Source organism: Muntiacus reevesi, chromosome 6 (assembly GCF_963930625.1).
Source record: "Muntiacus reevesi chromosome 6, mMunRee1.1, whole genome shotgun sequence".
In the NCBI taxonomy this organism is placed as follows: Eukaryota; Metazoa; Chordata; class Mammalia; order Artiodactyla; family Cervidae; genus Muntiacus; species Muntiacus reevesi.
Genome location: NC_089254.1, coordinates 85,069,274 through 85,074,659, shown reverse-complemented (window position 1 = coordinate 85,074,659; position 5,386 = coordinate 85,069,274). Strand labels below are relative to the sequence as shown.

At 39.2% G+C, this 5,386-nt stretch overlaps 1 pseudogene; it reads left to right on the top strand.

Moving 5' to 3' along the window:
• The first annotated feature begins 2,645 nt into the window (after nucleotides 1–2,645).
• Nucleotides 2,646–4,051, top strand: LOC136170334 (elongation factor 1-alpha 1 pseudogene; annotated as a pseudogene).
• Nucleotides 4,052–5,386: the final 1,335 nt, after the last annotated feature.

Below are 5,386 nucleotides of genomic sequence, written 5' to 3'. Positions count from 1 at the left end.
AAGGACATCTGAAGTGTTCTCTGTCTGACCTGGAAGAAAGTAAACATCTTGCTCTGAAATGACTGTGAGAATGTCTTTGGTGGGGACACGATTCAGTCTATAGCAGATGGCACATGGCAAGGACATGCCTGTAAGCAGCTGAGAACTGGCCCTGCTTGATACCTAGCAGGAAAACAACCACCTCAGTCCTATAACTTCTAGGAATTAAACCCATTAAGTTTGGAAGAGGATCTTGAGGCCAAGATGAGACACATAAGTATGGCTTAACTCAATGATTTTAGCTGAGTGAGACCCTAAGCATAATGTTTAGCCCAGTGAAACCCAAAGAATAGTATTTCATTGCTCCAAGATTTCCTACCTACAGACATAATGAAAATAAATAGATGTTTTTTAAGCTGCTGAGTTTGTGGTAATTTGTTATGCAGCAAGAGAAAATAATGCATGCAGCTCATATTCTGGCTTGTGTGATATTTCATCAAAAAGTAGTTACCCAACAGTGACAATTCTAGATATGAAGTGCTTAAAAAAACTGCAAAAGTCTTCAATGATATCCTGAACTTAAAGGTGGTTTTGAAAATGGAGTGGCTTCTTCCCTAATATCTCTCTCCTGATTCTTTATTCTTCAAACATATGCATAATATTTTCATATTGGTTACTGGGGGCTGCAGTGTAAAAAAGCTATCATCTTGTACTCATGGAAATCAATATATAGAATCTATCTTGAATGATATAAACTTAATCTTTGCTTTATAACTCATATTTTAATGTGTATGATTGCATTAGCTACCTTTCATTCCCAAACTCAATCAGTTCAATATAAAAATTAATTGTATTTAACTAAGCACAGCTTAGTAAAATGGAAAACCAAAAAACAGACTAATCCAGACGTTCATTAAGTGCACCAGTCAATAATTTCTACAAAAATTTATTCTTGAGAGTAATTTGGACAGTCGAGAAATTTTTATGACTTTAGGTGCATGAAAGCTAGCCTTGAAGAAGCTACCTCTCCACAAACTTCCATTCCAGTAACATTATTAAAATTAATCCAAGAGCATTAGGAAATGTCTCCAAAAGTATCTGCTTATGCCACAAGTCATGGAAAGAGAGAAATCAGCACTAGCAGTTTTTACCACAAGATTATAGGGCAGAATCAGTAAATATGAATCCAACTCAGGAGAGTAGTGATAAGATATCACAAACTGACCATTCTGCAGATGGTTTAGAGAGCAACCAGTTCAGATAATAATTAGAAAATGGAGAACACTGGTAGGATCAGGGGAATACAAGTAACTGGGATAAAAAAGGTAGAGTTTCATTCCTTCAGGGTATAAAGATTTATTAATTAAAAAAAAAGTAGAGTGAAAACTCAAGGAGGAAGGGGTGTTTTACAAAGCTAAAAAAGAAGCACATTAAAATGCTTCCTGTCTTACCAATGGATAGAATATCAAGAGAAGTGAATCTATTTGAAATTAATTTTACACTAATTACATTTAGAATGGTACTTAGTTAGAGAGAAGGCTTCCCTTGTCTCTTGTGGCTCAGCTGGTAAGGAATCCGACTGCAGTGCATGAGACCTGGGTTCGATCCCTGGATTGGGAAGGTCCCCTGGAGAAGGGAAAAGCTACCCAGTCCAGTATTCGGGCCTGGAGAATTCCACGGACTGCACAGTCCATGGAGTTGCAAAGAGTCAGACACGACTCTGCGACTTTCATTTTCACTTTCACTTGGTTAGAGAAACAACACAGAGAAGAATGTGTACTACTAATTTATTTTGCATGGTTATAATAATGTAAACTCTATTTGTCGCCTTACATTTTTTGACTTCGCCTAATGACAGAGCTTCCCAGGTGGCCCTAGTGGTAAAAAACCTATCATCTGCCAATTCAGGTCAGACATAAAACAAACCAGTCTGATTCCTGGATCAGGAAGGTCCCCTGGAGAAGGGAATGGCAATCCACTCCAGTAATCTTTTTTTTATTTTTTCTAATTTGTTTATTTTTTAAATGAAGGATAATTGCTTTTCAGAATTTTGTTGTTTTCTGTCAAACCTTAACATGAATCAGCTGTAGGTATATATGCCAACATATATATATATATGCCTATATATATATATATACCTTCCCTCTTGACCCTCCCTCCCATCTCCCTCCACTGGAGAATCCCATGGACAGAGGAGCCTGGCAGGCTATAGTCCATAGGGTCATACAGAGTCGGACACGACTGAAGGGACTTAACATATCACAGCAAGGACAGAGAATAAATATAATGATGTGTGATTTTCAGATGAGAAGCAAAATGACATCAAACTTTAAAAGGCAAAAGTGTACATAATATAAGATACCGAATTACAAGTGAAGTATTATAGAAGACTGTTGTTACTCTTATTTCAGATGGAAATCAAGAAAACAATAATACAAAGGGAAAACATAGGACTATAGCATATTTTCTGAAAGTTTAGAGGTAACAAAAAATTAAGATCATATTAAACTGTAAATGTCATTCATTGGTGGTGTGAATCGCAAGTGGAAATGGAAAGTATTCAAAGGAATTAAGTCCCGATCTCTGTAAAGAATGAATAACTTTTTTGCAACAGGTTTGCTGCCAGGACACAGGTGTTGTGAAAACCCCATTAAACCTAAGCAAAAATGGGAAAGGAAAAGACCCACATCATCATCGTTGTCACTAAACACATAGCTTCAGGCAAGTCTACCATGACTGGCCATCTGACCTACAAATGTGGAGGGATTGACAAGAAAACAGTTAAAAAGTTCGAGAAGGAGGCTGATGAGATGGGAAAGGGCTCTTTCATATATGCCTGGGTCTTAGACAAACTGAAAGCTGAACGTGAGTTAGGTATCACCATTGATATTTCTCTGTGGAAATTTGAGAACCAGCAAGCACTACGTGGCCATCACTGATGTCCCAGGACACAGGGACTTCATCAGATACATGATCCCAGGCTGGATGTGCTGTCCTGATTGTTGCTGCTGGTGCTGGTGAATTCGAAGCCGGAATCTCCAAGAAAGGGCAGACCCGTGAGCACGTCCTTCTGGCTTTCACTCTGGGTGTGAAACAACTAATTGTTGGAGTTAACAAAATGGATTCCACCGAGCCACCCTACAGCCAGAAGAGATAGGAGGAAATTGTTAAGGAAGTCAGCACCTACATTTAGAAAATTGGCTACAACCTCAACACAGTAGCATTTGTGCCAATTTCTGGCTGGAATGGTGACAACATGCTGCAGCGAAGTGTTAACATGCCATGGTTCAAGGGGTGGAAAGTCACCCACATGGATGTCAATGCCAGTGGAACCACCCTGCTTGAAGCTCTGGATTGCATCCTGCCACCAGCTTGCCCAATTGACCAGCCCTTGTATTTGACCCACCAAGACGTCTATAAAATTGGTGGCATCGGTGCTGCCCCTATGGGTTGAGCGGAGACTGGTGCTCTCATACCTGGCCTGGTAGTCACCTTTGCTCTAGTCATTGTAACAGCTGAAGTGAAGTCTGATGAAGTGCACCGTGAAGCATTGAGTGAAGCCCTTCCTGGGGAGTGAGGGCTTCCATGTCAAGAACGTGTGTCAGAGATGTTCGTCATAACATTGTGGCTGGCAACAGCAAAAATGACCCACCAGTGGAAGCAGCTGGCTTCACAGCTCAGGTGATTATTTTGAACCATTCAGGCCAGATCAGTGCTGGATAGGCCCCTGTGCTGGATTGTCACACAGTTCATATTGCTTGCAAATTTACCAAGTTGAAGGAGGAGATTTATCATTGCTCTGGGGAAAAGCTGGAAGATGGCCCCAAACTCTTGACATTTGGCGATGCTGCCATCGTTGATGTGGTTCCTGGCCAGCCCATGTGTTTTAAGAAGTTTTCTGACTCTCCTCCCCTGGGCCTTTTTGCTGTATGTCACATGGAACCGACAGTTGCTGAGGGGTCATCCAAGTAGTGGACAAGAAGGCAGCTGGGGCTGCAAGGTCACCAAGTCTGCCCAGAAAGCTCAGAGGCTAAACGAATATTATTCCCAACACCTGCCACCCCAGCCTTAATCAGTGGTGGAAGAATGGTCTTGTTTCTCTCAACTAGTCATTGAATTTTAATAGTAAAAGACTGGTTAAAGATAACAATATATGGTCAAACTTTCAGAAGGAAAGGAGAATGGCTTATGGGCCATATGTTTTGTATGAGGCAGATTTAAGTTATTAATTTTTAAAATTAATACTTTTTAATGGAAGCAACTTGACCAAAAATCTGTCACGGTGTTTGAGACCCATTTAAAAAAAAAAAGTTTAATGAGAAACCTGTGTCTGGACCTACTATATAGCATGGGGAACTCCACACAGTGCTATGTAATGGTTTATATGGGAAAAGAATCTAAAAAAAGAGTGGATATATGTATAACTGATTCACTTTGCTGTATACGTGAAACTACACAACACTGTAGGTCAACTATACTCCAATAAAAATTTAAAAAATAATAATAATAATAAAAAAGAAACCTGTGTCTTATTTTGGGCAACTTTGTAACTTCCTATAGTATTACTTTGGAAAGAATTGCTCATAAGCTATTTCTGGTGAAACAGTTTTCTATTTATGGGTTTGTAGTTCTGAAGTGGAGCTTCAGGTTTGTTAACCTTGTGTTGAGAACTCATCTGTTTTAAGAAACATCTTGAGAAACATTTGTGTAACACTTTATAGGTTAGGATAGATGAGTAAATAGCTGTTTTATATGTAAACAAATGTATAAGGTCAGATTCTATAGTATAAAAGCTCCTGTTGCATATAAAGTTTTGTGATTACATAAATACTGAGTAAATTTATGTCAAATTTTAGTTAACCAGTTATGAGAATGTGCATTCACATTTTTTTCCCATTTATTTTTATTACTTGGAGGCTAATTACTTTACAATATTGTAGTGGATTTTGTCATATATTGACATGAATCAGATTTACATGTATTCCCCATCCCGATCCCCCCTCCCACCTCCCTCTCTACCCGATCCCTCTGGGTCTTCCCAGTGCACCAGGCCCGAGCACTTGACTCATGTATCCAACCTGGGCTGGTGATCTGTTTCACCCTAGATAATATATATGTTTTGATGCTGTTCTCTCGAAACATCCCACCCTCGACTTCTCCCACAGAGTCCAAAAGTCTGTTCTGTACATCTGTGTCTCTTTTTCTGTTTTGCATATAGGGTTATCATTACCATCTTTCTAAATTCCATATATATGTGTTAGTATGCTGTAATGGTCTTTATCTTTCTGGCTTACTTCACTCTGTATAATGGGCTCCAGTTTCATCCATCTCATTAGAACTGATTCAAATGAATTCTTTTTAATGGCTGAGTAATATTCCATGGTGTATGTGTACCACAGCTTCCTTA